At 40.0% G+C, this 27352-nt stretch overlaps 1 long non-coding RNA gene across 1 annotated transcript in view; it reads left to right on the forward strand.

The window, feature by feature from the left end:
• The window catches only part of LOC120305898, an 84383-nt gene extending 64593 nt beyond the window's left edge, over window positions 1-19790 (forward strand). Inside the window, exons 2-3 of the long non-coding RNA XR_005556127.1 lie at window positions 19317-19467; window positions 19707-19790. This is a non-coding gene — a long non-coding RNA (uncharacterized LOC120305898). The remainder of the gene's footprint in view (window positions 1-19316; window positions 19468-19706) is intronic.
• The last annotated feature ends 7562 nt before the right edge of the window (window positions 19791-27352 follow it).

Below are 27352 nucleotides of genomic sequence, written 5' to 3' on the forward strand. Positions count from 1 at the left end.
GACTTAATAATTATTATGGATGATGCTTAATATTCCTTGGAGAATCTATTAACCTACAATTCTCAATACTAGCCCTAAAAACATAAATAGATGATACAATGTATGGATCTTGTTGTTATTGATTCCAGATAGGCATCTGTCATGAACCCAAATGGAAAACCGAACAGCCCTTTAGTCTGATCCAGCAGAACTCTTACATTGTTAATAGTCATGAAACATGGTTTAATCTTAACTTCTGTTAACTTGTGGAGAACCCATTACATTCCTTAGACAGTAAATAGTATAAACTCTTCATGTTCTTTGTAAACATTTTCTTTTTAAACATTTTGATTTTTGTTGGTTAAGGTTCTTGATTCAGAAAATTCAGTTTCTTTGCCAAGAATTCTGTGATCCAAGTAAATTTCAGAAAGGGAGATTTTCTATTGGCAAAACCAGAAGAAAGATGATCCTGGATTTCATCCAGTACTTGTTATAATAAAAAACAATGTTCTTTGGTGACTTTATGTTATTGTTTGGGAGGTCAAGAACACTAAAGTTTCTGCCTCCATTACAAATGAATATCCAGCTATTCTGTACTTTCAACAAGCCTTATGCACACATTGTCAGAAAAGAAAGGGTTAGAAACAAATAAGAGTCATATAGACAAATATTGTCTAATATTTGAGGAGCTGACAGAGAAGGAGGCAACATATTCTCCAAAGCATCTGAAGGCAGGACAAGAAATAACAGATGGAAACTTATCAAGGAGAAATCCAACCTAGAACCAAGGAGAAATTTCCTGTCAGTGAGAATAATTAGAAAAAAAAAAACATTGCCTCCAGAAGTTGTGGGTACTCTTATCACTGGAGGTTTTTAAGAAGAGATTGGACAACCATTTGTCTGGAATGGTATAGAGCAGTGGTTCTCAATCTGTGGGTCATGACACTTTTGGGGGTCAAACGACGCTTTCTCAGGGGTCACCTAAGACCATCAGAAAACACATATTTCCGATGTTCTTTAGAAACCGAGACACCGCTCCTCTATCCTGTCGCTGCCGCCACCCTACTCTGCCGCCCTCCTCCTCCTCCTCCGCCTCCAGGGCGCCCTTCTCCTCTGACAGTGCCTGCTCTTGCCACCGCAGTGCCATTGTGCATGCCCCTGACACTGCCCTGGGCTGGCTCAGTGGCCGGTCCAAGCCAGGCCGGGTCTGGGCCTCTGCTGGCGCTGCCGCTTGGCTGCTCCGCCACTGCCACCACTGCCGGCTGAGCTGAGCTGCAGCACCGAGCTGGTCTCCACGCCTCCTGGTTGCCTGGCCGCGCTCCACCCCCAGCCACCATCTGCGCCATGCAGGAGCCTCCCCCATGCCACCTGGCCAGCCTCCCTCACCATCGGAGGCTGCCTCGCCCCTCTGGCATCTGGTGCATCCTGACTCGCTGGGCTCCGGGCCTTGCAAGTGGCCAGGGGGCGGGGAAGAGGGTGAGGCATCGGCGATGCTCGCATGTGTGTCGGAGGCCAGCCGGTCGGGCCAGAAGGGGAGAAGCGGCACCTTCCGAGCAGGAGCTGATGCTCCAGCCATGCTCCTCTCACATGCGATGGGCTGCGGAGCATGAAAAGGGGCTCTTGCAACTCCGCCACTGCGATGGCGCTCAGGAGGGTGGAGGGGTGGGCAGGTCCCAGAGGGGCAGCTGAGAGAGGGCAAGAGGTGCCGGGATGAGGATGGGGGCTCCAGGTTGGCGGGTGTGAGAGGGCAGCTGGCGGCTCCGAGATGCGCGGATCCTCCACGAGGCCCCGGATGTGCCGCCGCTTGGCTCTCCACCAGGCTCTCCACCAGAGCCTCCCCCCCTCCCCAGGCAATTTTGCAGAGGTGCTTGTGCGTCCTTGGCAGTGCCTCCCCCCTTCAATCTCCTTCCTTCTCCATCTCCATCCCTTCCCCTTCAATCTCTTTCTCCTTCCTTCCTTCCTTCCTTCCTTCCTTCCTTCCTTCCTTCCTTCCTTCCCTTCCTTCCTTCCTTCCTTCCCTCCTTCTCAACATTTTTGAGCAAGGAAGAGTAAGCTTTTCCAGCGAGCATTGCTATATTGTTTTTGTGATTAATCACTATGCTTTAATTATGTTCAATTTGTAACAATGAAAATACACCCTGCATATCAAATATTTATATTACAATTCATAACAGTAGCAAAATTACAGTTATGAAGTAGCAACGAAAATAATTTTATGGTTGGGGGTCACCACAACATGAGGAACTGTATTAAAGGGTCGCGGCATTAGGAAGATTGAGAACCACTGGTATAGAGTCTCCTGTTTAAGCAAGATCTCCAAGTTCCCTTTCCACTCTCTTATTCTGTTATTCTATTACTCCATTACTCTTATTCTTAACTTGCTTCTATTTTTTTTGTTCTTCATTAAACATCAAAATAACGCTTTTCCATGGTTTATTGGGAATGATATTTGGGGAGCTTGTCTTGGTTGAGGGAGACTGATTATATGCTATTTTTTGCAGGAGACATCTGGTCATAGAGAGTTTGGTCTCTTTCCCTCTACTTGTTTAGAGATCTATTACATTATTGTGTTCATAGCAATTATTTTTATTTTTTAGAGATCTATTACATTATTTATTAGTTTATAATATAAAATACAAAAGCAAATAGTAGGAAAAGTAAGGGAGGGAAAGGGGAAAGGAGAAGTGTAGAAAAGAAGGCGTTGACTTCCGACTTCCTCTGTTGCAGTAGAATAAAACAGTGACATCAAACCTCAACTTTTTACTTTTTACATAATAGTATAAACTAGTCACTTCTATAACAACAAGTCTATCTCATCAGTAAAACCCAAAATCAAAGTTTCACAAAGCACAAAGTCCAGAAACGGTTTCCAAGTAGAAACAAAAGTACTTGTGGTTTTTTTTTCTTTGATCATAGCAGTCAGTTTAGCCATTTCTGCTAACTCCATCAGCTTTTGCAGCCATTTGTCCATTGTGGGGATTGAAATGTACTTCCATTTGCATTTATAGTAATTATGGTGCTTTAAGGTTTCATTTATTTCATTCCAGTTCCACTTTTTATTTTGTGAACTTTTTTACTAGGATGAAATTTCAAACTAGATTTACACATTTAACTCAAGGCGCTCAGAGACTCCTGTACCACGAGAAGAGCAGCAAATAAATTTCATAAATAAAATAAAAAAATACTCAATATTATTTGCATATATTCATTTATATCCTACACATAAACAAAACACACACACACAAACATAATTATCATATATGTTAGGTTTGATCCAGACTAAGACTTCAATCAATCCTGTACCTACCTACTTACCTAATAGTAAGTCTTGCTTTTGAGAAGACTGGCATTAACCTACACTTCTAATTACTTCAAAACTCCCTTGAGCTCTAGAATGAAAGGTGGGATATTCATTTAACAAACAAGAAATAAAATTGGTTCCTCATTTTCCCACTGAAAATAAATTGGATTTGCATTTAGTCCCGATTCCCTGAAAGTTACATTAAGCAAACTTAATCTAGTTCCAGTGGTGGGATTCAGCCAATTCACAGAACCAGTAGCTAATTTTTTGTTGCCCAGGCCCAGAATGGACTCCCAGAAGTGGCATCCATACAGAAAACCAGTTGTTCACATATTTGAATCCCACCACTGTCTAGTTCCTATCCATCGCTTTCAAGGGGTTTTGGTTTGGATCTTGTCAGCTCTCAAAAGATCGTAGTGTTTTTTAGAAAAAGAAAACACACCTTTTCCACAGGCCTTTACACCATCAAAAACCACTCCTGAAATGGGAGAGATACCAGTTGGATATCTCATCTCATCAGTTGGATACACTCATCTGTTAAACTGTTTTGGAAAGTGGTAATTTGGAGCCTTTGCAGGCTATTTGCTTTTTTTAACCATTCCAGACAAGTTGGTGTCATGCATAAAGTGATGGCTGCATGTTCACGTGTGAGTCCAGATAACTCATGAATTAACTACATATCAGTGGTCTTAATATAGATCCACACCATTTAGTCCTTTCAAACAAATAATTGAGAACAGAAAGAGCATCACACATTACATTAATCCAGACATGTCAAACTCGCAATGTCATGTGACGTCGCACGACATATCGGAGCTTTTTCTCCATTGCCAGCAATGGCGTGGTTTCCTGGTGATGTGTCCAGCCTGGCAGTTTGACACCCCTGTATTAATCTATTCTTAGCTTGTTTATAGGTGCACAGGATTGCAACTATAAACATACTTAACCAGGCTTGGATTGTGTTCCAAATCTGCATCTCAATTACCAGATTTGCTTAAAGTAATTTCATCTAACCAGTTAAGTATGGGATGTTGGCGTATTCTTCTTCTTCTTCTTCTTTTTAATTGTCTGCCAAATGCCTGAGCAGGTATCTCTGCTCTCCTTTCGCATGTCACAACAGAGATGATATTATTCTGCCAGCTCCATTTCCACGATTGGTGTCCAATATGCAATCTGATCACATGCCTAGAGTTTTGTGAGTTGTAGTCGTGGCGTTAAATTGAATCACAAAGCTTACATTAGCCTAACATAAATCTGATTCTGGCTTGAACTTGTTTGAAATACCAAAACGTTACTCACTGATCCCTAATGAGAAGTAATCAAAGAATTTAACCAGCAGTACAAACACTTACATATGCTACAGATGTAGCCAAATGACAGAGAAGAGCTCTCTTTTCTACTGGAAAGATGTCTGCAAATACACCTTGCTAACGGTTGCTCTGCTGTAGGGAAATCTAAAGGGGAAGAAAAACCACGAGGATTTAATTCTCCAGGGGGAAACTTATTCTTCTAGAATACCTGATCTTCTACAACAGTGTTGTCTGCTTCAGGAACGCAATATATGCATAATGCTGTGTAATGCAATTTAGAAATTAACCAAGCTACAGGAATATAATTTGGAGAGCTCCCAGCCCTGTTGCATTTGCCATTTTTCCAAATGCCTATCATTTATTTGAGGTTCTTTTTTCTTGTTGGATGCCAGAAACCCAGCTTGGCAACTTGCTGCTCAAATTATCCCCATCTATCTAGTCCTGAGCTTGTGATTATGTTGTTGTTGTTTTAAAATCCAGAAGGCCAAGAGACAATCTAATTTAACATAGGGGTTGGTGTAACATACCTTGGGAAATAAAGATAAGTAGAAGATCAATGACCTTTCACTGAAGTACTGGGTGACATAGGAAGGAACAGGGAAAAGAAAAACACAGTAGGGCTGTAATCAACCTTATATTTAGAAGCTGGTGTATTCAGCACATGAGAACAGGAGGATTAAAATGGCTAAAGAGGTCTGAAGACATTTGGAATTAGTAGCAGAGGAAAGTTTTTTTTTTCTCTATCTCTATTCTTTCTCTCTCCTTCCTTTATGCTTCAAGCTGGTTTTCCCGCAATAAAGGGCTGTAATACAGAAGAAAAACAGTGAATGCAAAAGACATGAGGTTTATCCTCATTCCATACATCTCCAGACATGACTGGAAACTGCAACCTTAGAAGCCCCAGTCAGGAGGCTGTCTCTTCCCTAGAACAGCCTTAAGTGGCAATTCAAGAAGAGCAACATTGTTGGAATACTGTTGGCAAGGATAACTCTTAGAAAGGTTTTTTTCTCCTTAGACTCCTAGTAGGGGCAGCCTAGGTGAAGGGTTAATTTAGCGGTTCTACTATCTGCTTATGTAGCCCTATGTATCTGAAGAAAATTGGGGACATTTTTGTTGTGTGCAGAACGCCAGTAACTCCTTTGTTAGGGATAGAAATGGAAAATGGGCCTCCTTCTGAGCTTAGATGCCAAGGGAGTAAGATTCAGAAGATGTCTTAGATGTCTCCTATCTCTGATGAAGAGATAGGAGACATCTAAGACATCTTCTGAATCTTACTCCCTTGGCATCTAAGCTCAGAAGGAGGCCCATTTTCCATTTCTATCCCTAACAGAGGAGTTACTGGTGTTCTATCTGAAAGATCTGAAGAAATACCTTGGCTGTCCCATATGTAAAGGGAACTCTAATATAGTTCTAAGAAAAAAAAACAAAAAACTTAGTAATTTGGGTATTCCCGGGAGCCAGATAATAGTCAAGGGATCAGGAAGAGGATGATTTTGTCTCCATCCTAATGATAAAACTTGGCCTGTTGGAAGGCGTCTTGAGGCAGAAGCCAGCTCTTGGACAGATCCTCTTTTCCACTCCTTATGTCTTATGTATTCTTATGTATTCTCTTTAAGATGGGTTTGTATCTCAAAACTTTTTTGCAGACTTCTTTTGAAAAAATGCTCCTGTTGTTTTAGGCTTTAAGACTGTTTAGTTCTACTTATCCAAACACCTTCCTCTTTTTCCAGTCATTTTGGGAGTTGCCTGCTACCATTTTGACCAACTGCATGCTGCAAAAGGTGATATAATTACAGTGTATTCATCTATATTGAAATTAAGACCTTGCTTGCATTTAGATTTTTGGGCGTTTTTGATTTTTACTAATCATGAATGGAGTTTAGCCTTTTTCTTGCTGGAAAACACAGGGCATGATTATTAGTAAAATATATGGTAAAAAGTAAACGATTTTGAGTGTTGTCTTGGTGTAGTAGTGTTGTGGTATAGTGGTATGATGTAGGCATTTTCTCTCAGCCCTAGGAAGGAGGCAATAGCAAGACACATCTGAAAAACCTTGTCAAAACTGCAGGGCTTTGCCCAGGCAGTCTCTGAGAATTGGACATCTTTGACCAGAAAGAAAAAAAAATGCATTTAAAATATATGCATGTTATGTCTGTTTCCTATTTGGGCTGAATAGAAAACCTGCTAACGTGATAGCTGATCACAGCTTTGGACTTCTTCAGAGCAACAGCAGCAATAAATACCATAAAAACTTTGATTCAATTTCCCTAGTGTTTGTGACACTACTGAAAGCATCCTTTATCTTTTATACAGAATAACAGAGTTGGAAAGGACCTTGGAGATCTTCTAGTCCAATCCCCTGATCAAGCAGGAGACCTTATACCAACTCAGACAAATGTCTATCCAATTTCTTCTTAAAGACCTTCAGTGTTGGAGCACCCCCCAGTTCTTAAGGCAAGCAGTTCCACTGATTAATTGTTCTAACAGTCAGGAGATTTCTCCTTAGTTCTAAATTGCTTCTCTCCTTGATTAATTTCCATCCATTGTTTCTTGTCTTGCTTTCATTTGCTTTGGAAAATAGGTTGATCCCCTCTTCTTTGTGGTGGTCCCTCAAATATTGGAACACTGATGTCATGTCACCCCCAGTCCTTTTTTCCCCCATCAAATTAAGTCCTTCTTTTTATTAGATTAATTTTACTTTACTCCCAAACCTAAAGGGCCTTGGATGAAACATTTCAGGAGTAGCAATATGTCAAGAGCCCCTTTTCCAGGTGGATCATAGAAATCTTCCTTCCATCAACTTTTTTGACGACTGGTCCATATAGTTCAGTATGTCTACAAGCAGATATCCCACTCCCATGAATCCGTGGGCCGCACTTGGCCTGCTGAAACTCTCACTTCAAAACTTTGCTGAGGAGGTTCTTTAGGAGTTAAATCTCTGTGGGGTTTAAGACACCTGTTTTGTCACATAAATCATTCCTCCCAATAAAATTTGATTTATGAGCTGTTGGGGTTGCAAAGAAAACTTACATGTGGCAACTGTAAGCCGAGGTGGCGCAGCAGTTAGAGTGCAGTACTGCAGGCCATTTTAGCTGACTGTGTTCAGCAGGTCAGCGGTTCAAATCTCACCTGCTCAAGGTTGACTCAGCCTTCCATCATTCTGGGGTAGGTAAAATGAGGACCCAGATTGTTGGGGGCAATGTAAATATATATATATATACATTGCTTACTGGTGTACACCGCTTAGAGAGTGCTTGCACTTAAAGCGGTATATAAGTCTCATAAATAAATAAATAAATAAAATGAACTGCCATTTTTGTACTCTTGGTTTACACTGTGGGCTCTATATCCAAGATGATCCCGAAGTGTCTGGCTGCTTCACATCTGACCTTTGATTCCTTTGTCTGCATTTTCTGTTTTGCATCAGAATCTACTTCCTGATGATCCTTTCTCTGAATGAGGCATTTGAGGAATAATGACTTTCCTTTGCCATTATGCAAAACACACAAACCACCACACCCCAAAAGTCTCTCCCTAAGGAACAGCATCATGGATGGAAACTAACCAAGGGGAGAACTAACCTAGAACTAAGGAGAAATTTCTTTCTTTTTTTTTATTAAAAAGTTTTATAAAAATTACAATATAAACCAAAATCAACCCACCCAAACCCCCCCTCTCCCTCCCCCACTTCCCAGAGCTGAGTACAGGGTTACAAATATGATAATCATAATCTAACTAACATTAACCAACTATATAAATAACCAAGTCCATAATGCGCTTTAACTCCCCTTTATCATAAATATAAACAAATTGAAAATAAACATAATAATAATAAAACATAAACAAGTTGATATCCTAATTATTGAACAAAACAATCGCCAAATTGTTAAACAATACTAATACTAAAAATAATAATAATATCATAATAATACTCTAAAATTCACTCATAGGCTAAATGAAACTTTTTAGTCCCATATTTATTCTGAATATAATTTATCCATCTTCTCCAAACCGAAATGTATCTTTCTTGTGAGTGATCCTTCAAGTAAACAGAAATCTTAGCCATTTCTGCTAAATTTGACACTTTAAGTGTCCATTCTTCTATAGTAGGCAAGCAATCCTTCTTCCAATATTGCCCTACTAATAACCTTGCAGCTGTTATCAGATTCAACATCAAATTAATTTCTTTAGCATCGCAATCTGTAATAACATCCAATAAAAATAATTGTGGGGTAAACTTTATCTTTCTCAGAACTAAGGAGAAATTTCTTAACAGTGAGAACAAATCAGTGGAATGACTTGCCTCCAGTATTTGTAGGTGCTCCAACATGGGAGGTTTTTAAAGAAGAGACCAGACAGCTATTTATCTGAAAGGATATAGGGCAGAGTTCCCCAACCTTTTGGGTTGGCAGCCTGGAGCAGGGGATGGGGGGAAAAGAAGGGATGGTTTTGTGTGGTGGGGGAAGTGAACACATGTACACTTCCATGTGCATGCACATGAACACCCATTGCTCGTGTGAGTGGGGCCGTGAATGCTCGTGCAAGAGGTGCCATGAGTGCCCACAACACTCATGCGAATGGGGCCATGAATGCCTGTGATGCTTATGGCAATGCCCATAGGAATGGGGATACAAACACCTGCGATGCTCACAGTGACATTCATGCGAATGGAGCTGTACACGCACAGGTGCTCACTGGCCAGCCACTCCCACAGCCCAGTGGCCAATAGGTCATGGCCTGGTAGTGGGATGTGGCCCACAGGCTGGGGACCCTGTTTAACACTCTCCTGCTTGAGCAGTGGATTAGACTAGAAGACCTCCAAGGTCCCTTCCAACTCTGTTATTCTGAAAAATTTATAAATGGTGAGAGCAAGGAAGGAACTCCGTAGTGTCTCTTTAACCACTGGTTCCTTCCAGTAGGAAAAGCATTAAGCAACTGGAAATCTTGTATAGAACGTGAAGGAAGCAGCCAGGATAAATATTGAGATGACAATAGATAATGCAAAGAGATAGAAGGATCAGCAGTTAACAGGAAGATTTATACATTACTACAACAACAATGATAATAATAATAGAGGTGATAGAATGAAATATTTCTCTAAATAGACTGATGGAAGACTTTTGGGATGCTAAGGTGGAATAGCAGTTGAAAGACTAGAAGGTTTTTGGAATGAATGTGTTACAAATACATTTGTAGCAGCACTATATACCCACGTATATATTTGTGCCATCTATATACCTACTTTACTATCAGGGCTTCTTCTTGCAGAAGTGAATCTATCAAGCCCTTAATGGTTCTCTATGACTGTGGCAAGTTAGTTTTAGGACCAAACTGTTGTCAAAGATTTTGTGACCTAACCTTATACTCCCCAGATATTTTTCTTTTGAGGTGTTTGCTTTCCTAACAGATGGATAAATACTGTTAACTTGCATCAGCTGAGATGGGCTTGATAGACCAAGCTTGAAGTCAACAAGATTTAAAAAAAAAAAAAACCCTCCATGGTTGTGCCTGCTGTAGCAGAGCAAACTTGCACAATTGATTGCTGTGGGAACTAATTCTACATAAGTGTGCATTTAATTGGCCACCAAGGCTCTACTTTTGAGCAAATGATCCACACTGAGAAATCATTTAAGTTAAAGAGTTCGGGAGTATAGCTTGGTAGCTCCGATTTCTGCTTCCTGCATAATTTTTCTAAATGGGCCTAATTTTAGAAGATGTTATTAGTGCAAATGTTGCTTGCTTTAAAATATAAGCTAATTTATCCTTAGCTTGTATTTCAGACTGAGAGCTATTTACTTGTATAAATTTCTTAGATTCTGTCATAAACTTTGCTAGTGCACTTTTGCCCCTCCTTTGGCCTGCAGTGTTACAACAGAAGTGGAAAACAGGAGACATCTGCAGCATCTTGCATGTAAAATGATGTCTTGGGAAACATGATGCCCCCCCACAAATATAAGAAATGTACCGGTTTCCCCATACTTTTTTTTTTTTTAAAAAAAGCTCTGTGTTTGCTAAAGCTAAGGTGACCAATCGTCCTCCTTTAGGGAGGACAGTCCTTCTTTTGTAAGTTCTGTCCTCTCTCGAAAAGTGTCCTCCTACATGTCCTCCTTTTCGATATTTGAAGACTAATCTGTAAATCTCCGTATTCGGTCGATGCCGATCCGATCTGTTGCGTGTGATGAGACGTATTTGTATTTGACATGATGATTTGTCAAGGCTTGGTACAGGGTGGCGAGATGTGATTATGAGATGCATGCGCTCCGCACAGAATTGTTTTGAGAGAGTGCGCCATGCACAAGAGTGCGCCGCACGCAAGTGGCTTTGTTTACTTCTTACCGAAACACAATATGGCACACACACATGCATTAGACTCACTTTTTTTTCTTCAATTTATTTGTGTCCTCCTTCTCATTGTAAAAAAGTTGCTCACCTTAATAAAGCTATACATGGACCAGGCGAGGGCAATATATAAATATATTAATTAGAAATGTTACATAGCCATGACTGATATTCAGATGGCATACTTAGAATTCCAGAGTCCAAATGCAGCCTGACCTCTTCACAGACAATTTTGCTGCTCTTGACTATTTAGGCAACAGATCCAGTGACACTACATGCAGATTAAAGCACATTATCCAAGCCATAGCATGACGTGACTGATGAAGTGGACACAGTTGCTAGAATTCAAGAGTGAAATATAAACACAGATAGTTCTCAACTTACAACCGCAGCTGAGCTCAAACATTCTGTTGCTAAGTGAAACATTGGTTAAGTGAGTTTTGCCACCATTGTATGACCTTACTTGCCACCATTGTTAAATGAATCATTGCAGTTGTTAAATTGGTAACACGGCTGTTAAATGGATCTGGCTTTCCCGTTGACTTTGCTTGTCAGAAGGTCACAAAAGAAGATCACATGACCCCGGGACTCCGCAAATGTCATAAATATGAGTCAGTTGCCAAGTGTCTGAATTTTGATCATGTGACCCTGGGGAATGCTGCAACGGTCGTAAGTGTGAAAAATGGTCAATAGTTCCCCCCCCAGTGCATTATAACTTGGATCGGTCACTAAATGAACTGCTGTAAGTCGAGGCCTACCTTTATAGAAAACAATGTTCTTGAGGACTTTTATAAGAGTGAAGCTTATGAAAACTATGGGCAATTAACACGTAAGACTAATACATTTGCTAGATATAGCAGACTATCTACATGTACACACATTTCTAAATGCTTAAAAACGTCTCAGCTTTATTTCAGATGGCAGCTCAGAGTTAACTAAGGAAAGTTGTTTAGATCAAAGCTGAAATAGGAAATGTGGTACAAACCTGCTCAGAGGAATGGGACAGGTAGTTTCAACACGACTGGAAGGAAATGTTGCAAGAAATTCTAAGAAACAACTCAGAAGGCATATCATTCAGGAGGGGCAGTGAGAGGAATCAGTTGCAGCAATAAGATAACAAGATATATTTATAGAATCAATCATTGACTCACTAACTATACTAACATTTATTTAAGCCCTTGAAATATTTAGAGCACTATATGCTTACTTGATGTACATTTAATGCTTCTGTTCTTCTTTGTTTAAAAGAGAAATGGATCTTTGATGGCCATGCTGGTCATCTTGTTCAATAACCACTTAGTTCCCCCCCCCCCGCTCATTCCAGCTTAGGATGGCTGCATGTTACCTGTTTTAAACTGCATGTGATGCTTGTAAGGCGGGAAGGAATCAGAAAAGAAATTGGTAAAGTGTGACCTTATCTCAACCTATTGATTTACTTATGCAAATACTGCTTCCCTCCCCCACCATTTTAATTTGTTCTTTTACCTTTTGGATTGTGAGCTGGAAAATAAGCCATGGTAAAAAGAAAGAAAGAAAGAAAGAAAGAAAGAAAGAAAGAAAGAAAGAAAGAAAGGAAGGAAGGAAGGAAGGAAGGAAGGAAGGAAGGAAGGAAGGAAGGAAGGAAGGAAGGAAGGAAGGAAGGAAAGCTAAATCTAAGGTTGATCTTGAATTTGCAACTAAAAGCTTATGAACAGGCCTTCCCTGTTTGCCCATATTTACCACATGAACATCTTTGACTGACATCTGAGCCACATTTTTCCATTTGTGGCAGAATCACATCCTCCAACCAGTTAAGGACAAGAGGGCAGATGAGGTAGATCAAAATGAGCCACATAATGTGCACAGCTCTGTACTTCAGTTGAAGAAGCGTAGGAGAAACTGTCCAGGGAATGTTTCTGTTCTGCTGTTGCTGCACCTCAGCATTTTGAGATTGAGGTATTTTCCTCATGTGGCTCATAGCAGGGCCAGCTCTGCTTATGCACAAATTATTTACTGGTTTGAGCTTGTTGTGTTGTCCCTAGACTTCAGTTTTTCATAAGTCTCGCACCTAGACTTCCTTCTGTTCTTTATCATTTAGTCTAGTTTAGATTGTGGAACAGCAGTAGCCTGTATCCAGTACTATTGAAATGTTCCTGTGCGGTATCTGTGGCAGAAAATGGTGCTATGCTCAGCTAATTCCCCTTGAACCCTAATGCTGAAAGGGCACCAGGGACAATGAACAAACTTGACGAAAGAATTGTTATAAAGAAGGTTGAGGACAGCTGAGAACTCCCTGGGAAGAGGCCAAAAAACCACGGCTGTACCTCCCAACCAGAATGAGATTGGCAAGAGAATGATGGTCTCACATTAAGATGTATAAGCCTATTTAGGTAACTGCTGTGTGGCAACTGAATGGATGCCTGTAAACAAATATCTTTCCCATATACCGGAACATGCACAAGAAGGGTAATTTACTGAAAAACACACATTTTTTTTGTCCGATGGTATTTTCTAGTGAAACCCATTTTTCAATTTTGATAGTACCACTTCAAAAGCTCACTAAACCTGTTGATAAAAAACAACAGTGTCCACTGCATACAGTGGTTACTCTAGTGCAGGGTTCCCCAAACTCAGCAACTTTAAGGCTTGTGGATTTCGACTCCCAGAATTCCCCAGCCAGCATGTCTGGCTGAGGAATTCTGGGAGTTGAAGTCCACAAGCCTTAAAGTTGCCCAGTTTGGAGACCTTGCTCTAGTAGATTCTTTCTCCCCATCAGCCTGCTGAAAACTGACACTAAGGTGCTCTCTGAGCTTGGCTGTTTTCTTGCAGAGGTTTCATTATCTGACTAGGTTAGCACTGTCAGGCAATGAAATATGTGCAAGGAAACAGCCAAGCTCTGTAAGCACCAAGGACCCCACATTTCAACTTTGAGCTGCAAATATTTTCTTCTTGGGTGGATTGCAATGGTTTCAGTCCATGCCCACTTTTTAGATCTAACAAAGCTGCATTGTGTTAATTTAGCAAACCTGAAAATAAGAAAGCCCTTCTACTTTTTTTTTTTTTTTTTGCTTCTGCTTCTTATGATGGCTAAAGAAGAGGTGCATGAAGCAAGGTAAGTTTGGGGTTTTCTTCTGCAGTGCAACTGATCGAGTAGAGTAGCACGTGTTACTTCTACCTACTCCACGTCTGTTGGCTAACCACAGGACAATTCAGAAACGATCTATCTCACGTTGCTGGCTCTCAGCTCCCAGGACAAGTGAACCTTTTGTGGTGCGCGATGTTGCCAATCATGACTTCCTGTTTTTTTTGTATTTCCCAGCTTGCAGACCTGCATTTCAGGTGGCGAGAGGAAGAAAACAAACGTGGAAGGGAGTACCTATTGCTCCACCCAACTCTTTGAAACCTCTCAGGAGGCCCTGCAGCTTCTGTACAGAGAGAGGAGAAATTGAGCAAATAGAGAAATAGCACTGGGGAAACTAAGCAGATGCTATTAATATAACTTTATGGGAATTTGGATGTTGTGTAAAAAAAAACAACCCCTTTTCTTCTGAGTGACATGTTGCACCTATTCAAAAGCCCCTCTCCCAATTTCTATTTTGTAAAAAGAGATCACTTATGCCCTCCCTTGCTCCCCATTTTGTACTCAGTCAACCCTAAGTAAAGGCGCTGAGGGAAAGATAACATTTGTTGGGCTGCCTCAGAAAGCTAATTTGTTTCAGACTAAAAGGTAGGATGGGAGTATTTTTAAGACATTTTCACTTCCACTGAGTCAGACTATTGAGCTCAGCATTGTCTACACTGACTAATAGCAGATTTCCAGAGCTTCAGACAGGAACTTTTCCCAGCTTTACCTGGAAATGCCAGTGTTTCAGTCCCAGGGCACGTTTCCAAGATCTTTTCACTATAGATCACTGAGCCTCTCACCTCATCTTTATTACCCTGATCGGGACTATTGGTGAGCAAGAATGGAGCTATTTCCCCCACATTCTCTGTGCAATTTGCTTAATAGGCTGTGGTGATTTCATTGTGGCATATGCCTTTAGGGTGCTTTCATTGTGTGACCTGGGTCCAGCTGACCTGCATTACACAACTGTGGCCTGATCTGCAATGCAGCATATCAGACACTAGTTTTCTTGAAGAATTCTGGCTGATCTGTTTTATTTCCACATCAGCTGAGGTAATAACGTTACTGGCTGTTAGCTGACCTGGAAATAGCGCAAGCAATGTGGATCTCAGTCAAGAAGGAAAACTTGGCCCACGGACCTCCATATATATATATATAAAATCTCTGCTACAAAACACAGCCCAAGTATCACCCGCTTCACATGCAGCCTTGCTATAAGGGGGACAAATAGTTATTTTTCTTGCACATGGATATATAGGCGTTTGTATATGAAAATGAGAGAAAAGTGGGATGGAGAAAAGTGACTGAGACACATATAACAGGAATGTGTTTTGTATACATCCCACCTTATAAAGCTTGTACGCACTGTTATTTAAGGGCTGTACATACACGCAGTCCTTGACTTACAGTCTTTTGTTTAGTAATTACTAGTGACTTATGACTGTTTTTCCTACTTACGACCATTGCAGCTTCCCCCGTGGTCACATGATCGAAATTCAGATGCTTGGCAACTGGCCTGTATTGATGATGGTTGCCATGTCCTGGGGTCACATCATCATCTTTTGCCATTTTCTGACACGCAAAGTCAACGAGGAAGCCAGATTCACTTAATAACCTGTGTGACTGATTTAACAACTGCGGTGATTCACTTAACAATTGTGGCAAGCCAGGTTGTAAAATCGGGCAAAACTCACTTAACAACTGTTTTTGTTTTGCAACAGAAATTTGGGGCTCAGTGGTGGTTTAAGTCGAGGGCTACCTGTATAAAGCATTTGTGGACTAAATCTGCTCTGTGAACTCCCTGTCTATGTGAGATAATGCCTTTACAAGCATCTCAAGGGGAAAAAAAGAGTTACAATCTCACCCCACCCCAATGTGGCTTGCAGCCTGCATAATCTGTCCAGGATCCCCCTTGAGATTTATGCTGATTTTCTGCAGAAAGCAGCCTCCTGACCTGCTGGCTGATAGTCAGCTCCTGCCAGACAGAAAAGTTCCTTCCCTGCAATGATTCAGGAGTTAACTCCACAGACTGTAAGACCGTGAATCACAGCCAGGTTCTCCTGCTCTGCACCCAATCAACGCACGTAATTTTCCTGAAATGCTTGCAAAACCCAAGGTCATAAGATTTCAAGAGAAGAGTTTAGAAACACCAGAGTTTCTGTTCCTTCTTCTTGGACATACTGAACTTTGCCATCCAGTTTGTCGTGAACGGATTTTTTTTTCCTCCTCCCAGTTGTTTCCACATAGATTCTTGATAGGAAACTGTTGGTGAGAGGTGAGCTGGCCACATGATTTGCAAGAAAGACGGATATCGTTAAAGATATAAAATGAATTAGTGTGTGTGCGGGGAGAGAGGAATGAGCAAACTATTAGTTCTTAAAGCTTCTCTTATCTAAGAACCCAGGTTTCTTTCTTCGTAGGATACGGTTTATGTAAGAAATCTGGACATTATGGGTGAATTAAAACAATCATTCTATATTCTTGGCCTTGCATGAATCCCAGTTGCAGTTTTGCTGTCTTTTCAGCAAACCCTTTAACTTCTCCTTAGAAAACTTATTCCTTTTTAAAATAGGAATATAGGCTTCAAATTGGCCTTTTAGTTCCTTGTTCTTTGTACCCCACCTTTCAGTATTCCCCCCAAGCTGACCAATTATTAACATGAACAATCCTAAACAGCAACAAAAAGGTAAAGTTTTAAAAATAAGCCAAAGATGTGTCTAAAATCCTTCAGACAGTTCAGTTGGTGGCAAAGCATTGCAATGGTGCAGAGAACCCAGCTGATGGGTTCTCTGCATATGGAAACTGATTCCAAAACTTTGGAAAAAGTGCAGAGAACAGCAAGTCAGATCATTAAAGGCCTGGAGACTAAAACATATGGAACAGTTGAAGAATTTGGGTATAGCCAGTCTAGAGAAAAGAAGGACCAGGGATGACACAATAGCAGTATTCCAGTATTTGAGGGGCTGCCACAAAGAAGGGGGGAGGCAATTTATTTTCTAAAGCACGAGGGGGCAAAACAAGAAACGATGAATGGAAATGAATCAAGGAGAGAAGCAACCTGAAATTAAGGAGAAACTTCCTAATAGTGAGAACAATTAACCAGTGGAACAGCTTTGCCTTCAGAAGTTGCAGGGGCTTCATCACTGGAGGTTTTCAAGAAGAGACTGGACAGTCATTTGTCTGAAATGGTATGGGGTTTCCTGCTTGAGCAGGGGGTTGGACTAGAAGACCTCCAAGGTCCCTTCCAGCTCTATTTTATTCCAGTCTCTGGGCTGAATGGTGCCCCAATTCTTCCTTCTCTCTTCCAGGATGCTCCCTCCACCCCCAGGTTGATAATATGACTACTGGGGGGAAGGAGAAGGCAGTTTTCACTTCTTTGGATTGGTTGCATGAAATAAAAGATCTCTGGCTTGATCAAGTCGATTGCAGAATCAGATGCAATGGAGGGGGGGATTTATAATGGCAGAGGCAGCAAAGCTACTTCCCCCTTAGGACGTACGCCTAGTAAGCCTGACCAATAGGAAATGTGGGAGCTGGAATTCATAAGATCTGGAGGGTAGCAAGTCTGCTTCCTTCATTGATGGTGAACAAGTTCTCTGAATTGTCCCAACTCTGCTTCAATACAAAACCCAAAACAGAAACCCCTAAAGCTGTGTTTGCCTTCCAACACTGTTCCACGACCAGATTTCTTCCTTCCCAGAAGAGAAGAATTGGCAAAGTTCAAATATCCACTGTAATTAGGAAGGGGGATGATCCTGCATTGACTGTTTAAATGATTTTAAAAAGAATGCTGTTGTACTCAAGGTTAAGATGTGCAGCCCAGTAGCCTGGCTACATCATGGAGCCTGCTACCTTTTGAAAGCAAGACTCTGTTGGGGATGGCAGTGGAACTGAGCTCAGCACTATTGTGTGGACAAATAGAGACTGGGATAGAAATAAGGCAGAGAGAGGGAAAGGCTCAGCCCTGGACCAAGATTTCTGGTTCTCCACTATATGATAGTCACAGTTGTGAATTTTGTAGGTTTGGTAAATCTGGGACCACTTTTTAATTTTCGATTTAATTTGGGGCGCCTTCTGATCACCCCCACACTTTCAAAGCAAATCTGGGATTCCTATTTCCAAATAACATCTCCAGCACTGGACTGGCAAGAAAAGATATAAAAGAATCAGCTTAACCATTATTTTAGAAAGGCCAAATAGATTTCTCTATCTCTTGAGAGGGAAAGAACAAAATAATATTGAAATCCACAGATGAAATGTAAATTAAGGAAGAAAATATGCTGCATTTCAGATTAAGAACCCATCTTAAAAATTGTGCATAATTTCACAGATTCCCAATTTGTTGACTACTACAAGCAAAGTTAATTCTTTTGCTGTCCAAAGTTCCTTCTGGTATATGGGCAGACATATAAATGTGATAAATACAATTTTTTTTGTATATAGGTCAGAAGACACTAGGATTATAAATTGCAGTTTCTTAATGTGACATTATAAGAAGAGGAATTGCTGTGAGTGGATGGAATTAGTGATTGCCCCAACCAGCGCAGTCCTGTCAGGCAGAAATCCCTCCCTTGGAGAAAGCAGGTTCCCAATTACATGGAAGACAGCAACCTTGTCAACATATTCCAGTTGGAGCTTACTTTAATTGGACCTCCTTATAAGGCCCTAAGAAAATCTTTTGGATCATCTACCAAATCTTTTACCAGAGTGCCTACAAATATAAAGCAGATTCCTTCATGTGGCTGAATTTTGCAGCATCTGAATATCTTGTGTGTTTCCTATTTCTTGAAAGTCAGAAGTGAAGAAACCACAAGCAACAATAGGCTGTCTCTTTGGCTGAACAAACAAACAAACAAACAAACAAAAACCTGGGGAATTTGCACAGAGATACTAAGTGGGCCTTTGGATGTCCATCAGAGTTGGACATTGTTGGCTGGATGTTGGCTGTATGGTAGAGATAGAGAATGAGAGTTACCACCCAGCCCAAACTGAATGTAGTGTAGTTTTCAAACTGGACCTTTCAATGTAGAGAGGCTGTCCTTGCTACCATATTAACTCTTTGTGCAATCATTCTTAAAATCACATTCATGGATACACTATTTGGGAATTAATCTCATTGATTATCAGGACTTTTTACAAAGCTATGCACCTGTCTTCCTCTCCTAAGGTCATGTTGGATTAGAAAAGCTCAGAATGACTAATCTCTCTGTCTCCTCTCCTCTCCTCTCCTCTCCTCTCCTCTCCTCTCCTCTCCTCTCACTCTTTTTCTCTCTCCCTTCCCCAGGTTCACTCAGACATATTTGGGGGCATATTCTAAATGCTTGGGCAAGATTTCAAAAGCTTCCAAGTCACTGGAGGTGGAGGGCAGGGCCATACGAGATTATAATGGAAAGAACTGTGATTGCATCCAGCAAGAACCAGGTTGGGGAAAGTAGGTAGGTATTCACTTTTGCTTATATTTGAATATTTTCTTAGATTCAGAATTGATACAAGGTGAATCATTATGGGAAGCAAGGGGAATAAAAGGAATTTTACATGCATGTTACAGATATACTTTTCCTGCTATTTATAATATGAAGGCTCCATTGGTTCCTGTGGAATAAAAAGTGCAACTGAAAGGGGCAAATTATGGTTTTGCTGCTATGACCATTGACTTCTTGCTTTTCCATTACAGGAAATGGAAAGAAGGTGGAGAGACTCAAATAAAGAATGCCTAAGGACAGGATATATACTGACTTATATCAGATCTCACCATGATTTACCTTAGTATTTTATTCCCTTTATCATGCTTCATATATGGAATTATTTTGACAGTAAAAAGGGGTATTCCTATGTATGTTCAGAAACTATATCTCTCTTTTAGTTGAGTAGTCTCATCAAAAATTCAGACCATAGCTTAGCATCAGCTGTAAAAATCTGGATACCACTAGATGGCCACAAAGAATGTATATTTTCTGTACTTATCTTCTGCCATCTTGTTATTACCCAGATGTTTGCAGTCTAGATCTGCTGGGCCTGTTATGGTGTGAGTTCATGTTTGCCTCTTTTTAGAAGTCCATTATGTGATAAGCAGACATTTCTATGCACCAAGATTTACTGGAAGTTATGAACTAGGGACCAACCTTATCTGGAGCCCTAGTAGAGCTCCAGTGTTATATAACAATAAAAGCCAGTCTGATTGATTGAGTTTAAGATTGCATACCTCAGCAGTAAAAAGAGGAGGAAGGAAAAAATGTTTTACATTCCCACATTTGTGGTAGGAAGATGGCTATGTGTTTGTGTGTATGCTTTCTGTCTTGCTTTTGGTTAATTCAGAGACTATAGTGAGCACAACATCTCATATCCCAGAATTTACTTACTTACTTACTTACTTACTTACTTCTGTATATGTATGTACTGCATTTAACCTCCCTTTTTAGCTAATAAAGGCTCCCAAGTCATTTTACATAGTTAAGTAATAACCATACTTGCTGTCAAGGACATATTGGAATGCAACATCTCTCTGAGTGTTTTGTGGAAATGATTTGTCTTGTTCTTACTCATTTCTACCTTGGACTGTATTATTTTAAAGGGTTGTAGATTTTTATATTTGTATATATTGTTCAGTGTTATGTACCTGAATAAATAAAATTGCTAAATCAATGGTTCAAACAAAAGGAAGAGATAAGGATGGAACATGAAATAGGCTAACTCAGACTTGAACTACTTCCTATATCCCCATCCACCCATCTTTTCAAACAATTTGAACTTTTCAGCATAATGTTAATTCTTTTTTATTTTATTTTTTTGTATTGTCTTTGATCAGATTTTCATCTCATTTGCTGTTTTAGTGCGTTTGCGTCTGCTGCATTCTTCATTGTTTTTCCCATGAGCTACCAAGGCACTATCTTGTTCTAGATTGGCTAGCGAATCAATCAGTCAATCATGAATTTCAAACCAGAAATGCTCTGAAAATTTTTGGTGCTGTTTCTGACCGGTTTTATTCATGCAAGGTCTTTAACTTGTCCATCAAAAGAACACTGTCTATACCTTTTGCATGGCTGTTTAGATGGTATCTCATCCTATTTTCAGATTTGTCTATTCAATATCAGAAACACATTGGAGTCCTCTTTTTTAAGAAGCACAGAAGTTGTGTATTTTCATAAGAGCATGGAGAGCAGACACAAACAGATTATGTAGTAAAAGTCAGTATGCAATTGACAATCCCAAAACATATCTATATCAGCTGAAGTCTTCTGTTGATGTCTATGGATGTGTCTATATAGTTTCCCTGGTACCAGTATGGACCTAATTTGCCACTGTCACATTTTGGGATCCTTTTTGATTTCTACAGCCCTGATATTTCTTATGGTTATCCCATCTAGCTTACCCTTTTTTTCTGCCCTTTTAATGATCAACCAAGATCAACATCCAATTTCCATTCTGTCTTAACCTGCAATTGCAGATGATGTTTGCCACATTTACTTTTGGACTGGACCATGGTTTAGTGAGTCGACAAAATGTTCTGGCTTCATAAAGTGCCAAGAATCATAAACTAATCATAGAGATTGGTTTTGAAACTAAAATGTGGTGAGTGAGTTTGTGATTCGGGCCATTTTATGTATCCATGCCCATCCATCCACTGCGTAGCTTACCGTTTAAATTATCCTACAGAGTTGTAATAAAATAAGTTATGGAGACAGAGCATCTATACTGTTTGAAGCTTTTGGAAGGAACAATGAACAATGGAAAGTGAGGAATACATTGAAGAAAAACTTCACTTAAGAATTTTATCAACACCCCCCCCCCTTTGGTAAAGGCTTGTGAGCAGAATGGAAGGCCAAGAAGGCTATTGGGGTGCCTTTGAGGGGGCAGGTTGAAAACCACATAAGGCCAGATCAGGTTTCATATATCTGGGCTGCTAGCACTGCTGTTGTTGGCTGAAAAGATGTGGAGTCTGCCTTACCTGGGCTTTCTGCCCATGCTCTTTTAGGAAATTTGGACTCAAGAAAGTGAGAGAGACAAATCAAATGCGGAACTTCTTAAGTATCATCCAAGAAGGGTATTAGTGCTAATTGAAATTCACCTCCACGAGTAGAATGAATCATCAGAATATATAGAGTATATGCACGCACACACAGAGACACACAGAGAGTGGAAAACAAGGTTGTGCAACCTCACCCCAGTGTGTGTGTGTCACTGGGCCGGTGGAATTTTTAGAAAGGCAGCAGTTTGCGTTCATCACTGTGGTTCGTGATTGCACACACCTGTTCAAGCCCAAAGGTTTTGCAACAACAAAAAAATAAGGAAGCTGAACTTGTTTCTTTCTCCTGCATAGCACAGAAAAAAAGAAGCAAACCACAGCTGTTTGGGCTGTTAACAGATAGCAGCAGCCCCTCCTTTCCCACCAATCTCTCTCTCCCCCCCCCATTACATAATTGAGGATAACGTTTTCAAAGCATATGGGCCGGAGGTATTATCATCTCATTAAAACTTTAGGTAGGAAACAATCGAGCATATTCTCACACATTTCTGCTTGGGCCTCTATAACAAATGTTTGTAATTAGGGATGCTATAAACAGTTTATTAAATAATAAATGAAGAAAGGAGGAGGGAAAAAAAAGGCTTGATGAGCTATAGAAGGTAACAGATTTTATGTACGGTGACATACAAGCCCTGGGATGAGCTTTGAATGATTGCTTCTCATTTACTTGATATTAACTAGTCACTTTGGGCAGTTTAAGCTAGAGGCAGCCCAGGCTTCTATTAATGGGTGCGTCCTCTAAAAGAAGGAAGAGCTCAGGAGAGGGCATTAAAATAAAGGATTTATGACACGGAGCTTACTTTCCCTAAGTTCTGCAATTTGCTTTGGAATGCTCGTATTGCCTAATAGGATCATCACCATCTCTATCATCCAATATTGCAAGATGAATTTTGTCACCTGTTCATCTCACCTTGATTTGTGCCTTCATCTGCAGCCAGAAGGACAGGAAACACAGCAGGTGTGGTTTAGGAAAATGAAAAAGGAATTCTGCAAGCTCCCTGTAGGTCCATCTAATTCGTAATTATCACTGTAGGCTAACTGATAATGGCTTTCCAGCATACTTTGCCCAGCAGAACTTGGCAAAGCCCAGCATTGAACCTTCGACTTTTTGCATCTAAAGTATGCACTTAGCTAACTCCCTGCTCCAATTGTTCTTCATAATTATCACATGCAAAGCAGGCTGAATATTCTCCTTTTTGAGCTAATTCCCATTGCTGAATGATGGATGACCCAGGATCAGGCACCGTTACAAAAGTTAGCTAGGCTGCTTCCAACCTGGCCCTTAAGTAGAAATCCTTGGTCCAAATTCTTCAACCTGTGGACACATTTGGTCTGAAGCAACTTTTTTGACGTTTGCCAGAACGCCGACAACAAAATACTGGCACAATTTGAAAATGTTTATGTCCTTGAGTGGTTTGGCTGTTTTGTGAGTGTGAAGATAGCTGCCTGAACAGTGTTTTGGTTTGGTTTGGTTCTATTAGGCCCATTTTTATTGGCACATTTATCTGTAGCTCAGTGCTGAATCTTGTTTTCATTCCCAGGTCTAAGAATGAGAAAGTCTGTACCTTTAAGAGTGCACATTCTTCGCATGTGAGTAACTACCATGGCCTTCTATATGTTGAATTAAAAAATAGATTTTTCAGTTCAGTATCACTTCCAGGCAAATCTGATCACTGGAATTAATCGCTGCTTTGTATTCTACGTAATGATGAGAGAACAGCATTATCCTTTATTGAAATATAAGGTAAAATAAGATTTTCTATGTTTAATGTGGTTTTAGAAGAACATAAATATCCTTTTGCAACAACTTCCATCGTGTTCATCCAATGGAGCCAGTGAAGGTTTAATCCAAAAACTCTGTGGAAAAGGCTGGCATAGAGAGTCCCCAAACTAAACCATAGTGGCTTTTATCCAGTAGTTATTTTCAGGGTGGATTGCAACATGTGTGACTATTTTACTAATCACAAGAGGGACCAAATGATCCTTGAACTATGTAGTCCTCAGAGACTTGAGATGCAGGCTAGCCTCAGAAGACTAAACTATGTGCAGCGAACTTGCAGAGAGGTAGAGCCAATGGACCTTACTGTTTGGATCCTCCTACTCATAGTCATTATTGAAAGAAGAGCAGAAGGATTGCTCTGCTGAAATGGGAATTCCCGTCTTATGTTCACAGCAGAGCCTATACTCGATCTAAGCTGGTGAAAGTGAGGCATCAAGCACAGTATTTTTTCATTACCATTGAAAAATATATATAATATACGCAAAATGGTCCTAGAACAGATTTGAGGAACCTGTGGTCCCTCAGGAGTTGCTGAACAATGTGGAACATCTTTCAATATTAGACATGTAGCTGCTGAGAGATGGAATTGAGCAACAATTGGAGAGCCTCAGGTTCTCCACCCATTTCCTAAAAACCAGAGAGCTAATAACTCCTCCAACAAATCATGTTGCAAAGGTCTTGATTTCTTTGTGTAACAGAATGCCAGAAAAGCTGTTTTTTTGTAAATGAGCAAATAGATTTTCAATTATTTTGCATGACTCTAATCTAGAAATCTATTTAGATTTTAATTTTAGAACATCACACGATCTCTCACCTATCCTTTTATCCACCATCTAACTACCTATTAACAAACTCTAATAGAAGCCCTTGATTTTATCATAGCTTTTTTGCTTCCCAGATATTTGGCCCTAACTTTAATTGAAATTTTTCCACCAGCAGAAATGGTGATCAAGTATTTATTTTTAGAATGATAAGAATGTCTATTTCCAATTAGTCTTTAACTTGTATTTCTGTGGAATACAATTTGAAAGTGTAATTAGAAGGGTTAGAGAAATTATTAGGGCTACAAAGCACTTTGGATTTGAAGGGGAAAAGGTGCTTTGGAATGCACTGGTTGGAGAATTCTGGTAGTTGAAGTCCATGCATCTTAAAGCCGATGAGATTGAGGAACACTCCCTTGAACCAAATGCATATTGCAAATTGTGTGGAGTTTTGTGGTCCTGGGAGAAACATTCTACTTTCATGAATTGTAGATAGACCTTACATTTGGATTAGCACCAGGTCCGAAGCATCTTTTCAACTTTGACTCTAGTATTCAATGCAACCCCAATGTTTATCTAAATTTGGGAACTGTACTTTTCATGGGGCTCCTTCCAAGTGGGATACTTTGATAATTGCCCACTTTGTCTGGCCATTCATGCTCTGAACTCTCTAGGACTTAATTCAAATTAGGGCAGGCCTATATGGGTCAGGCTTAAGAACCAGAAAAGGCATTGCAGATTTTCTGAGGAATGTTTCAGGTTTCTGTTCTTATCAATTTCTAACTATCCTCCCTGTTTACCACTGGAGGAAACATAATTCTTTTTTGCCATTGGACACTGGATTTAGTCTAAGGTGTGTGTGTGTGTGTGTGTGTGTGTGTGTGTGTGTGTGTGTAAAAGTAAAATTTCATCCCCATTTTTCATTCCCATTTTTACTTAGCAACCAAACATCATTTCAGTATTTTCCCTCCTTTCCTCCCCCCCCCAGATTAGTATATGCCTCTTCTTTCTATAATATTAAAAGCAAAATTGACTAATAAAAATAAGGGCAATTATATATTCAGTCAAGGGAGGGGAGTTTTGCTGATGTTGAAATATTGTGCCAGATTAATCTAAAAGTAGGGCTGTGGATAGATAGATAGATAGATAGATAGATAGATAGATAGATAGATAGATAGATAAAGCAAGCAAGCAAGCAAACAAGAAAGAAAGAAAGAAAGAAAGAAAGAAAGAAAGAAAGAAAGAAAGAAAGAAAGAAAGAAAGAAAGAAAGATTATTTATGAAGACACTTTTGAAAGCAGTGGGAAGTGTGAGAACAATCACAAAAAAGCATTGCATTCTGTTGAAGTGGGAGATTTGCTGGGGGATGTGGGGTCTGTTGTTGTTGAGGGCAGGTAAACTAGATTAATAACAGAACGCTCATGAGAAGGTTTCAAATCTTGCTGTCAGAGGGTAATAATTAATGATCAAATGTTAATGGAGATGCTGGGTTGTTGATGCCATTAATTCAGCTCAGTGGAGCCAGTCCTGCCCAGGATCTGCCACAGCTGTCACTGCATTTGCTTAATTATTCCAGTGCCTTCAGGCTCTCCTCTTCAACCCTCCCCAACACCCTCTCTCTCACCCCCCCACAATGCTTTTCCTACTAACTACAGGACAGTCTGTTTTTAGTGAAGCAGAATTTTGAAGACTGTCCTGCTTGTTGGCTAGACAGGCCAGGCTCAGTCTGAAATGCCAAAGGCAAGAAAGAAGTAAAATGCAAAGTTAGATTCTTTCTATGGGTGCAGAACTGAGTACATCCCAGACACTGATATTGATGTAAACTTCTCTGGTGATGTCCCTTGTCTGGTTAATGATTTTTTTCCATAAAAAAGAAGAGTTAAATAATCATTGAAAAGAGAGATAATTAATGGAGTCAGTTTCAACAAAACTACCTTTTACCAGAACAGCCATGCAGGTGTGCTCATGAGATACTGAAAGAGGCATGAGATTTCCACCTATAGGAAACCAAAACCAAGCAAACTATCCTATGTTGATGTGTAATCTCTGCCAGTGGGACTTATTTCTGAACAAATTTATATTCAATAGATTTTTGTGTTAAGCAAGCAAAAGGACTTTTTCTTGCTTATAGTTGAAATTGTTCCTTCAACCAATTAGCCTATTAATTTTATTGTATAGCAGCCACCTCTAATGCATTCATTCAAATAGAAAAATATATATCAATGTTTTCTTTCATATATTCTCTTCCTTCCCATCCTCAAGTATGCACCAAAACACTGTGAAAAGAGACACAGCTCTCTTTAAATCTTTGCCAATTAATCAATAGAATGTCCAGCCTAACCTCCCTTAGCCAACCTGTATCTGATATGGTGTTTCAGTTTGATATTTATTTCATATTTAATATTTAAAAGCAAGCCCTACATCCCTTTGGAAGTAGCTTGCTTTATAAATGAAAAGTCCACTGTACATTGGCACTTGGATCCCTTCCAACCTGAAATGCTTAAAAAATATTGTAAGACACGACAACAATTCAAAATCAATCCCTAATGTTGTACATGGCGATTTAAAATAATTGAAGCTCTTCAAATTTTTATACACCCTTGAATTTGGAAGCATTTGTGGTGCAGAGCATGTGCCGTATGTAGTGATTTAAGATTATTGGAGCCTTTTGTGTTTCAGTTTGAATGTGATAGGACTTTGGCAATGCAAAGGGGTTTAACATTATCAGAACATTGTATATGTTTTACAGGTGGGAT

Source organism: Crotalus tigris, unplaced genomic scaffold (genome assembly GCF_016545835.1).
Source record: "Crotalus tigris isolate CLP2741 ecotype Arizona unplaced genomic scaffold, ASM1654583v1 scf7180000017694.5664430, whole genome shotgun sequence".
Lineage (NCBI taxonomy): Eukaryota > Metazoa > Chordata > Lepidosauria > Squamata > Viperidae > Crotalus > Crotalus tigris.